This window comes from Microtus oregoni, unplaced genomic scaffold, assembly GCF_018167655.1.
Source record: "Microtus oregoni isolate MIOR12 unplaced genomic scaffold, Mior012 000011F_ref0000422, whole genome shotgun sequence".
NCBI lineage: Eukaryota > Metazoa > Chordata > Mammalia > Rodentia > Cricetidae > Microtus > Microtus oregoni.
The window spans coordinates 33200478-33214028 of record NW_024543070.1 but is presented as its reverse complement, the minus strand read 5'-3'; positions in this window follow the sequence as shown (position 1 = coordinate 33214028).

The window sequence follows — 13551 nt, the reverse complement described above, 5'->3', positions numbered from 1 at the left end:
CACAGAAAGAAGCTCACACAGACACATATACACAGAGAGACACATACAGACACACACAGAGAGGTATAAACAGACACATATGCACAGAGGCACACACACACAGAGTCACACACAGACACACAAACAAACACACATGAAGTTTGACAGAACATCATTTTCTGAAAAATTAAAGATGTTATTGTTATCATGGGAAGACTGAAATGCCCTTCCTTTCAAAGATGTTATATCTCCTCCACTGCTGAAGGAAAATGAAGTTTCAAAAATTGAATAGCGGCCGGGCGGTGGTGGCGCACGCCTTTAATCCCAGCACTCGGGAGGCAGAGGCAGGCGGATCTCTATGAGTTCGAGGCCAGCCTGGTCTACAAGAGCTAGTTCCAGGACAGGAACCAAAAGCTACAGAGAAACCCTGTCTCGAGAAATCAAAAAAAAAAAAAAATTGAATAGCGATTGGAGAGTTGGCTTAACAGTTAAGAGCATTGACTGCTCTTCCAGAGGACCTGAGTTCAATTTCCAGCAACAAGATGGTAGCTCACAACTAATCGGAATAGGGTCTGATGCCCTCTTCTGGCAGGCAGCTGTGCAGGTGTATATGCAGATAGAGTACTATATACACAAAATAAATCTTTAAGAAAAAAAGCTAAATGGAGCCAAATTCTCCAGTGACTCTTGGGGTTTTCTGGCTGAAATTAAAGCAGACAGTGAAAGTGCTGAATTTAAGAAACAGGTTCCATCTATAACGCATGAAATGGAAAGAACGGTTTAGATTGTAACTTGGATCACATTTTCTTTGAATATCCTTTTTCAGAAACAAAAACATAATCAGGCAATTTGTAATCAGCTCTCTATTTTCAATACCAAATCATCCTGTTGGAAAATTTGAAGGTAATTGACTTTTTATTCATTTTTAAATACCTGGAACCATAACTTTAACCTGCCTTCTAAAAACAAATGTGGCTTTTTATTTTCACATCAGGATATTTTCAAAAGGTTAGTGTGAAGTAGCTATAAATATGCAGAGATTGCTACATCTCAGACAAACATCTCAGTAATAACGTAATTGAGCTGTGAATATTTAGTGTTTGAAACCCGATTACTTTGTGGCTTAATTTGTGTACTGCTTGACTGTTTTGCATTTTCAGACAATTTAACAATGTAGACAGTATATGAAGATGAAATCTTAAAAGGAAGCTAAGATGTTGAAAGTAAGAAAAAATATCTAAGTTGTGTTCATTTGTCAAAGCCAGATACTGAGTGGGATGCATTTGGGCCTGAAAGGCTCCGGGTGGCTCAGTACATAAAAGTCACAGGTACCGAGATCCCCATACACATCTTTGGGTGATTAGTTTTACTCTCTTGTTGAATCTTGGCACTCACTGGTGACATAAAGATTAATAACACACTACACAACATCATCTTTGTGTCTCTAAAATACAGCTTTCTCTATGATGGAGAATAAGTCAGACCAATGAGTCCTTGTGGCTACTTTGTGCTTTCAGAAGATACATGTGGCGCAATTCTCCTTAGGAATGGTAGTGATGTGTATTATCCTAAACCCAACTGAATGAGTCTACAAGATTTCATAAAACTATATATCAAGAAAAAACCTGAGCTTTCAGAGATTCATAATGAATTAGGCCAGTAACGAAAGTGAATGTGGATAGTGTGTGCTGATCAGCTTGTTCCAGATTACTACCTGTATCTGGGAGTCCCCCCCCCCAGAAAGAAACACAAGAAAACAAAATGCATGAAAATATCTCTGTATTCTTAAATTAGTTTTCGACACGCCCACAGGTATCAAAATCAGTGCTCACATTCCTTTAATTAAAGAATATAATTGCTGCATATCTCTTGTACACATTTCTATTGCTTTTGAACATCTCTAGATAATTTACAGTCCTCAGTATAATGTAAACTGAACTCGTAATGTTTAGGGAATAAAGACAACTATAAAAGCATATACAGTAGACACATACTCAATACAAACACCAAGTTTCATAAAAAAATGTTTGATCCATGGTGTATTTCGTCTATGGATATAAAAGCCAGCAGATGCAAAGGGCTCTGTGTGCAGCTCTTGTTGTTTATTGCTCGTTCATCTCTGCAGCATCCTGTAGGCATATAATTTATTGTAAGTTATTTCACAAATGATAGGGGAGCCAGGAAGTCCCCAGGTATGTGGCAGACTTGGCAAGCTGGAAACGCCAGAGAACGAATGGCTTCGTTCCAGTGTGATGATCAACTAGCCAGGCCACAGCAGAGCTCACATCTGGGTTTGAGTCTAAGAGCTATTGGGCAGGAAGAGGCCCTCTTCATTGGGAAGGGCTCTGCTTCTGTCTAGGCTTTAGCTGAACGGATGAGGACCACTAGCGTTACAGAGTACCATCTGCTTCAGCATAACAAATAAATTCCAGTCACACTCTGCACCAGGAACTGCACTGAAACAGAATGTAGGCACTTTGTGGCCACTTACATGGACACATAAAAATTAACAAGCACAGCGTTCCTGCTGTCAGTTCCGTTCCACCTCCACATTGAGCCTTCCTGACCATCCTACCCCCAGCCTTCTGGTCCTCACTAAGGACACTTCCAGTTTTCCAGAACCAATTGTACCCTTCCTTTCTTACGTTTTGATAACAGAAAGTAAATGCTCTCATTAAAAATATGATGCTTTCTTTTTAACACCTACCAGAATCTTTTAAATCAGTTATGACAAAATTCAAACCCAAGTTTGAGTTTGGATGTTGTCTCCTTCACCAGGCTAAACCAGTGTGTCAATAACTGGTCTCAACATGTAATCAACATAACACTACCCAGAAGATATGTGATATCCATTTTGTTAAAGTGTCTTCAAATCCTGCAACAATACTGTTCAATTCAAGTTGACCATGTGTTTTGAAGATTTGGGCATGTTTTCTCCTGAAAGGTTTGTAGATCAGAAGCTAGATTCTCAGTTCTTGGTTCCCAGACCTGAAGCTGGTGAGGAGGACTTAAGTTATTAGAACTACCACCACTTCACAAGAGATTTAGAAATTAGTGCTCATGGGACTCTGAAGTAATTCTCTTGAGGCTGATAGGCAAAGAAGGTATCTGATGGTAAAATGTTTGCTGGCAGATTCAGACATATAAATGGAGAAATATAATGTACCTCCTTTTTATTAGTTTCTTTTCTTGTCTCTGCCACTACATTCCTGACAAAGAAACTTGTGGTAGGGAAGATTTCCTTTGGCTCCTAGTTTGAAGCGATACAGTCATTATGGAGAGAAAACATGGCAGTTCGAGACTTTATGGTGGCAGGAACTTGTGAAACTGCTTACTGTGTCACCACGCATCAAGGACCATGAAGAACAGGAGAAACGACCACTCTGATGGCCAGGCTATAACACCCAAGGCCTACTATCCAAGATATACCTCTCTCTACTTCTCAAAGGGGTCTACAACCTCCCCAAACCACACCACCAACAGTAGACCAAATGGTCAATCACAAGAGTCTACAAGGAATAAATACAGCCAAATTCATAACCCTTATTAGCGTAGCTGATATGATTCTCTTTCAATTTTGCAGAAGAAATGAAGTCACAGAGCATATAGAGTAATGCTTCTCAAAACAGGCCACGGGAGTAGGTTTCTCTCTTTGCCTTCCCCAAGGCTTACAGATGATGCTGCCACAGCATCAGGAAAGTATAAAATCATTTAAAATTCACATTTTACAAGATACAGAAACCATCAGTAGTGACAGCTTCAAATGTGGTGACGCCATGCCATAATGGACAGTCTCACAGAAACATACTGGAGGAAAGAGGGCTTGATTTCACAGCAATGAACAAAGACCTGTTTTTCCAGATTCTTTTTCATCCTCAGCAACATTATTTCCCTGTACTGTAGGGCAAGATGGCCCTAATGAGAGTTTGCAGAGCAAAGGAAGAGAGAAGGTGGGGGCATGCCTTCCTAGACTTTCTGACTTGTCTCAGGGAGCACAAAGGGGAAAGGCAGTCTTCTTGCTTGGCTCTTTTCTGAAATGTCATATTTCTGAATGTGGGGTGATGTCTCCTGTGCCTCACTAGCAGCAGATAAGAACAACATGCTGAGGGGTTGGCAAAAGAGCTCAGTAACTAAGCTAATGCCTTGCAAGTGTGAGGGCCTGAGTCTAGGTCCCCAGAATCCATGTAAAAGCCAGGCATACTGCCTGCCTTCTGCCTAAGACTGGAAGCAGCCATAAGATCATGGAAGTTCATGGACTTGTGTAGGAGGTCCTTCTGTTTATGCGTTGCCTTCATTGGTTAATGAATAAAGAAACTGGGACAAACAAGTGGCCCTCTCCATTGCAACACATGGACAAGTTAGACGGGGACATGTGTCAAAGTTCCAGCCAATGAGAGACCCCCGTCTCAAACAAAAGATGGAAATCCATGAGGACTGACATCATAATTATCCTCTGATTTCTATACATTTTATACAGACAGACAGACAGATCACACACACACAGGGAATAGCAGGCTTATGAAAAGAACCTAGGTCATAAACTCATAAGATCTGATTTAAAAGGCTGAAGTGATGCTTATATATCTAAAGTGAACTTCAATATATATATATTCAAGGAAGAAAATCAACTCTAGAATATCAGAATTTACCACTGAAATTCTGATTTAATTATTCTAGACTGAACCCTATGGTTCCATCATGAAGATTCCCCACAATGTTTTACTGCACAGTCATCACTGGAAACCGTTCACCTCAGCCATGTCCACACCTGAACTGTACCACAGCAGTCCCCCTACATTGGCCTGAATGAGAGCATCCCCCATAGACTTAGGTATTTGAACACTTGGTCTTCGTTGGTGATACTCCCTGGGATGACTGAGAATGTGCAGGCTTGCTGGCAGAAGAGCATCTCTAGAGGGAGTCTTCCGTAGCCTTGCTCTTCTCTGGTTCACTCCCTGATTCTTGTTTTTATTTAGATGCATGAGTTCTTGACTCTCTGCTCCTGCTGCCAGACCCACGGTTCACTGTCATACTCCCCACCATGATAGATATATACTCATAAGTTACTTTGATTGTGGTGTTTTACCAAAGCAATAGAAAAGCAAGTGATATACCTGCACAACTTGGTCAGCTGTCTTCAATTTCTCCTTTTACCCAAAAATAAGAATATTTTTTCACCTGTTTATAGCCCTTCAATGGTTAATGTTAACTCCTATATCAAGCCCATACAGTGAAGCAAGGTCTACACAGCCTTTCATTATTTGTGCCCTGAGTATTTATTCAAAGCCATTTCTCTCCAAAACCCCTGTTTCCCTAGGACCTTCCACATTTCATCAAACTGAATTATATGCACTTCATAAAATGGACAGCATTGTTTGTCTTTACTGCTCATCTCCTGTATCTCTGGAATGACTTCCTAGTCCTGATGATGCAGATTTACTCTTCTAAGTACAGTCTACATATCAATAGTGCTGTATCTGTCCTAAACCCACATGGTACAATGGACCAGTACAGCATTTGGTCTGCTGCATCTGATGTATTTCTACACTACAGTGCATTCACTTTCCAATAATAATTTGCATTTATATCTATCTCTGTCATTTTACAAATGGGGCAGAATAAACTCTGTGTCTCTAGAACGTCTATTGCATTAGGAACCTGGTATTTACACACACAATATCATATATCAATAAAACTTTTAAATCATACTTACTTATTTAAGTTTGAAAAAGATTTTTTATTTGTGAGTGTGTGTGTGTGAGAGAGAGTTTGTGCATGCGTTCACATACATGCAGGTGCCCATTGGATATCAGAAGAGGACATTTACTGGCAATGACATTAAGGTTGTGAGCCACCCATTATGGGTGCTTGGATTCCAAGTCCTCTGCAAGAGCAGAAAGTGCTCTGTCATTGAGATATCTTCATAGTCCCACTTACCTATTTCTTAAACTTGTTTACAAGGAGATGTCCTTTTGTCACTTACGAGGATAATCCCTCAATATCTAACTACACAAATTAGTCAGCATCAAAAGACTAAGAAAAATTTTAAGACATCTCCAAACTAGACGTAGTTGGAGAATAAAAACAATAGTTGGAAAACTATTGCAATTCTACATGTGTATCACTCATTCTAACGAGACATTTCAATCAGTATTTCTTTTTTATGAGGCATGAGTAGAGGGCAGACATTAAAGTAGGATTTAATCCAAATCCTACTCTTCCCTTCTGTTATTTGAGCAGCTGTCAGCAAACTTCCAAACCACATTGTACTCATCTATAGAAGAAAAATTTTATTCCACAATAATAATAAGCAAAATAAAATTTCTGACATTGTTTTAAAACATGCTAATAATAAGAAGTGTCTAGTTTTCTCATCTAACCTTTTCCTGAATATTGTTTCTGTTCCAAGCATCTTATTCAAAGGACACATCACAGATCAGCTAATGATAGTCTAAGGGATATACACAGAAATTTCAAATTCAAATCTATATTAAAAAGAAAACTTTGCAATATAAATATGTATCAAGTATTTTCTATATAATATAGATTCTATACAAAATAAAACCAGGCCTGTCATTATAACACTGGTATGTGGGAGACATAAAACATGCATATGTGATTTTCATTTTTTATTTGATCTCACTTTATAGCTGACAATGTCTGTATTTATTACCTCTGTTAAGTCTCACGTCAGCTCCAGAAACAGACAAGATCAAAATCTTTCTCATGTGCAATTCACAAGTTCAACATTGAGGCTTCATAATTTGTCCAAAAGTATCCATCTAACAGGAGAGAGAAGTAAGATTCAGTCCAGAAAGTGTCTAACTTCCAAGGACCCACTCCAAACTGGGACCCTTAACCTCCTGCTTGCAGTGAAGAGAATGACGGCTAATTTCACCTGAGTGTCACTTCCCATTGCTAATATAATCCTCTGCTCTTACAGTCAGGCAAGAAACTAATTATCTTCATATAAAAAATTCAGCCTTTGGATGCTGCGGATTTCTATGTTTGGACACATCTGGTTAATTCACAGAACTTTTCTATCCAGATGGCTTGTCATTCTAAATGTCTTCACATAAGCAGAATGAAACTCAAACTGTTCAAGCTTTCCTAAATGAACCTCCAAGCATTCATTGTTCTTTCAGATGTATAGTGTTGACTTTGATGCACTGTCATCTTGTGTTTGGTTTTCCATCATTAAAAATTAATGATGTGTCACTACAGGACTATAAAACTGCTGACTAGGATGTCACACTGAAAAGAAATGTGGAAGTGTCTTATTGAAGAACAGAGATAAGTGAAAAATGTCCCAGGCATAGCAGTCATCCCTACAGACCAAGGAGCTACTGATACTGTTGATGCAAAACTTTTACATATAATGAGATTTAAGAATAAGACTGAAAAGTACAGGCAGTAATGCAAAAGTAGACATGTGGACTTACTGAATAAAGAAACAGTAAGAAGCTTTGGCACATGGGCCAGCAAGATGACTCATTGGGTGAAGGAGCATTTGATCAAGCCTGAAGACCTGAGGTCACTCCCTAAAACTCACTTGGTGGTATAAAATGATTCCCATCTATCCAGGTTTCATATACCTGGAGTAGGAACAAGTCCCAGGACTAGCATTTTTACTGACCATCTCCTGTGTTCAGAGAGTTCTATAGTTTGGATCTGGAATGCATCATGAAGATTATGTGTGAAAGTCTTGGTCTATAGTGCGTTTTGATACAATAGTTTTTGAAGTTGGAGATTTGGTACAGTGGTTAGATCATGATGTTTCTGGCCTCATTGATGTTTTAGTCAAGTTGTTTTATATCAATGGGTAATTTGGAGATGCCGAGGAAAGTAGACATGTGGAAGGATGGAAATTAGAGGAAGGAATGAGGTCATACCTTGAAGAATGTATTTTCTGCCCACCTTAGTAGTAATTTGGTAATCTCTCTCTCTCTCTCTCCCTCCCTTCCTCCCTTTCTCCCTTTCCCTTCCTTCCTTCCTTTCTCCCTCCCTACCTCCCCCTCCCTCTTTTTCTCTCTCTCCAATATGTTTCTCTTTCATGTCTCTCTGTCTCTGTCTCTTTCTCTCTGTCTCCCTCCCTCCCACTCCATGCTTTCTCCTTCCTAACTGGCTTGAGATCAGTAGCTCAGGCCCACCATTCTCTCTCTACCACAATGATTCTGCTTTGTCACAGGCTGAAGAGTGCTGGGAGAAGCACCTGAATGCAGGGACTGGATCCTCTAAAACTGGAAAAGCTGATTTTCTCAAACATTTTTCACAGTGACATAAGGCTACCTTGTACAGGGAGCATCAAGTAAGAATGGACACATGTCTGAGCATAGAAAACCCATGTATTAACTGCCTTGTATCCAGAGACCAGAACATCTAGGATTCACACCCACAATGGAAGTGGCTCTGATTTTTCCAGCCCGACTCCTAGAATAAAAATATGTTTTACAACAAAAAAAATAAAATAAAAAGTAAAATAACTGATTCCCTACAAGTTTTCTAGCCTTGACATGGGCAGCATGGTACACCAACACACACACACACACACATAGACATTCACACACAAAATAAATAGATAGATGGATACATAGATAGGTGATAGATAGATAGATAGATAGATAGATAGATAGATAGATAGATAGAAAAATGCAATTTTAAAAATAAAATACAATAGTAAAATGATTTGGGGACAATAAAGAAATCATCAACAGAGTCAAGAGATTTGACCATATAGAATACAAGAACATTTGTGCAAAATGTGGAGGCAATATCCAGATGTGAAAAGCACTCAGCCAGCATAATATCAAAAACCTAGTAACCTAACGAAATACTAGGCAAAATATCTGAACAGACATTTCTCCAAAGAAGATGTGCATGGGGCTGGAAAAAAGAGCACAGTGGTTACATGCTTGAAGCACAGATGTGCAGACTGGAGCTCAAGTTACCAAAAGTCAGACAGATACCAGATGGGTAGAGCAACCTATCTGAAATTCTGACCTCACAAGTCAAGACTGGGAACACCAAAGCAAGAAGCCAGCTAGTGGAATTAGCCATATGTGCAAGCTCGGCATTTGATAGACTTTGACCCATTGAACAAGATAGAAGAGCAGTATGGGGCTGGAGAAGTGGCTCAGTGGTTAAGAGCATTGCCTGCTCTTCCAAAGGTCCTGAGTTCAATTCCCGGCAAACACATGGTGGCTCACAACCATCTGGAATGAGGTCTGGTGACCTCTTCTGGCCTGCAGGCATGCACACAGACAGAATATTGTATAAAGAAAAAAGATAGAAGAGCAGTAGAAGATGACTCCTGATATTAAACTTAGACCTTCATATGCACATATGTGCCTACTCGTATGCAAACATTCATACACACATGTAAAGCATACATGCACACAAATACATGAAAGAGGAAAAAATAAAATAAATACAAATATTAAGCAAATATGCAAACCAACACTTCATCAACACTGTAGGAAAATATAAATCATAATGAGATCATTAACAAAGAGTTAAAGATGACAATGTTTATCAAGAAAACAATGTTATCAAGAAGACAAAGAAATGACAAATGCACAATTAGGAAGCAGGAATTCTCATAGTCTATAACTGGGTACATTGGCTCAGTTGTCACAGAGAACAAGGCAAAGATTATGCAAAAGAACTGCAAACGAAACTACCTATAATCCAACCACCCCACTATTGCATTGCTGATAGACGGATAGATAAATGGAAGAAATTACATCAGACAGACACCTATGATGTGGAATTCCCCTCTGTATGCTGTGAATATGATTTATTACCTTTGGTTAACAAAGAAACTGCTTTGGCCTATGGCAGGGTAGAATATAAATAATGGGAAAACTAGACTGAATTCAGGGAGAAAGAAGACAAAATTAGGGAGATGATATGTAGCTGCCAGAAGAGAAAGATGCCAGTCAACTGTCAAGGAAACAAAACATGTAGAAAATGAGGTAATACCACGGCCTCGTGGTGATACACAGAGCAATAGAAATAAGTTAATTTAAGACATAAGAGGTAGCTAGAAATATGTTTGAACCATTGGCAGTGTTATAATTAACAGCAGCTTTTGCATGATTATATGAGTTTGGGTGGCCAGGAAACCAACACTCAGTCTCATTTTGCAAATGTCACCCACCATCTGCCATGGATTCACATAAGACCTAAAAAAGCTTAAAATGGGGAGGGGGGTTTCTAGACCTACAAAAATGGGAGTCAATTGGAGCTTTTTTGCAGCTATATTTGTTCAGATAGGCTGTTTGCTGGTGGCAAGCAGAGATACGATTTCTTTAAGAACCATGCTGGAGGCATGAACAACTCTGACTTTTTCAAGAAATACCACTACAGAGTACTTAAATGGGGTTTATGAGCAGAGTACTACAAGTTGATTAATGGCAACATAGACCTGCTGCATCCCTGAAGCTGGGGCAGTGAGCATGGCTTGCAGAGCTGGCAGTGAACATAATTCCACCATATTGGACTGGCAGAGCCAATAGGCAAAGCCACAGCGTTAGTCTTAAAAATGCTGCTTAGCATTTTAAGAAGCATTCCTGGTCAAAAAAAATGATTATACACAAATATATATACACATAATCATAAACACAGATTCAGACGCAAAAAAGCCCTCTAAATGGGTCACAGTGTTAGGTAAATGTACATGGGCTTAGGAGAGAAGGAAGAAAGAGTACAGACAGTCATAGATTAAAGGAGTAAAGATAATAGAGTAAATATTAAGAAGTAATAGAGTAAAAAAAGATAAGTCATATGAAGATGGAATGTACACAGAGTCTGGATTGTGTACATTATTGTGTTTCCTTTGAATTTTTTATTGTGACTGAGATAACTACAAAGAGATATTTTATTGTACAGTCTGCTAAGGTAAACCAACACGTATACTTTAAAGGTATTTTGACTTCAAAATTTGAGTCTAAGAATGTGTTACTTTGGAAAAAAGTTTTTGCTTTTGTTTCTACAGAAGATGATAAACTGTGTATTCCTTCCAGGCTAATTTGGTTTGATGGAATAAGACCTCATGAAAGGTCTTCATGAACCCTAAAAATACTTTGCCCAACAAACAGCATGAAGCAGTTTGGAGAAAACTACACACAAATTCCCAAAATGATTGTTTATAATATTTATTTTTGTTTTAAATGGGTTTGTTGTATGTGATTAATGATCATAATGATGTGGGATTCCTTTCTGTATGCTGTAAATACAAAGAAGTTGCTTTGGCCTATGGCAGGGCCAAATATAGGTGGGCAGGAAAACTAAACTGAGTGCAGGAGAAAGAAGACAGAGTTAGGGAGGTGCCATGTGGCTACCAAAGGAGAAAAATGCCAGCCAACCACTGAGGAAAAAAAGAGATGTAGAAAATGAAGTAACATCATAACCATGTGGCAACACACAAATTACTATAAATGGGTTAATTTAAGATGTAAGAGCTAGCTAGGAATACACTTCAACCATTGTCCTCAACAGTGTTGTAATTAATGCAGTTTTGTGTGATTATTCGGGTCTGGGTGGATGGAAAAGGAAAAGGCAGTCTCTGTTTATACACCTAGACCCATGCACTGGTATTTTCCTGCAACAGTATGCCCAATAGCCAAGATATGGAATCAATCAAATGTCCATCAGTAGATGAGGAGTTTAAAAACATAACATGATAGGATTCAGTCTAACCATTAAAAGATAAAAATCCTGCCCTTGGCACCAATACTGTATTAAACTATATCAAATAACTCAAAAATAAACATGTTGTTTTTCACTTTCTCAATGTTCTGTAGGTGTGGTTTCCCACGTCTGGCACACTCAGGATCTATGACCATACATCTTGATATTGGCATAGAAATCACTTTTTATTTTCAGGATCATACAGGATTAAGGTAAGCATGGCTTTCTCTGCCAGTTCCTCAGGAACTGGCACTTGAGTAAATGGTAGTCAGTTTTGTATAGCTGAATGTTATGTTTTCATGCTAATTAGATCAGATAATAAAGTTCTGCCTGGAAGACTAGTTGCTTGCCTACTTGAGAAAACCAGAGATGCTGTACTAAAAAAAATTGATGTAGAACTTGGCACAGCCATGGCGTCTCTGGATCATATTCAGCTTGTTCTTTTTGGACAGCCATTCCCATGGAGAAGTTGGGCTCCAAAAGAACATTTGACTAGCAAATTGACTTGATTGATTCAAATTTCATTACATACTGGAAGTACATTTTGTTTGTGCTAAGCACATTAATATATATCAGCCAGAAGAAAGGCCCAATTCCTTCTTTGTTATTCATTAATAAAACCTAATGATTTCAACAAAACATTAATGAAGGAAAATATTGACTTGCATAATTCATTTGAAAAATTAATTAATTGTTTTATTAGGGGCGGCCTGTTCCACCAAGTAATTACTAAGGCTCTGATGGAGAATCACTTTATGTTATTTATTTAGCAAGCTGTTGTTTACGTCCTTCATTTTCTATTGATTTGCTATGCATACAGCTCTCTGCCTACAGAAAGAAACTAAGTGCAATATGAAATAATGATTGAGACTATATGCTTAAAACTGATAAAGAGTGCCATCTAACAGGAGGTTTACTGAAGTCACACTGCTTTGCAGAGAGAGAAGACTGATTCAGTTGCAGTATTCTTTCTCACTAGAGTTTTGGAACGGTGCTATCTGGGGAAAAATGTCCTCACATAGGAAGCGAGTAGAAGGCACAGGTGAGGTCAAAGAAGCTCTCTCCTAAGTTAGCATTATGGTGTTCCTTTTGATTAGAGAAACCACAGCTTTAAGGTAGCACAATAAATATTTCATAAAAAGAATAATATTTATTATTTTCTGAAATGCAGTATCAAAGGTTATTATGAATAAGTTAGTAAACATAGCAGTGTTGAATTCTAGCCAAGTGTGGTAGTGCACACCTTCAATTCCAGCACTAGCGAGGCAGAGACAAGTGGATCTCTACTAGTTTGAGGTCAACCTGATCTACATAGTGAGGTCCAGTACAACTGGAGCTATATACTGAAAACATTTCTTTTAAAAAAAAGGAAGAAAGACAGAAATAGTGTTGGATCCTAATTTTCTTCTATAATGTCACTCTATATAGTGAACTTTATCAGATATTTTAATGTGAAATAGAAACGTTTACAGAAAAAAATCCTGATAAGTAGATACTGATTAATGGTTTTATTTGCCTCAACACTACAAAGTAAATACTAATATTGTTTACATTAATGTATGACCCCTTAGACCATTTTTTTTTCATTAAATTCAGCTATGCAAGAGCAAAGAGTTCACTTGACATCAATAACTGTGCAAGAGGCCAACCAGGGACCGGTCCAAATTGAGACCCACACCACAAAAGGGAGTCCTTGCCTGACACTGCCCAGAGGGCCAGGAGCCAAAGGTGAGATGGCCCAGAGACCTAGGCTAGAAGCAAAGATGACTGTCAAAAAAAAAGGCAGTGAAACGATTTCTAATGATACTCTGCTATACTCATAGACCAGAGTCTAGCATTAATCATCATGAGAGATATTTAATCCACCAACTTATGAGTATA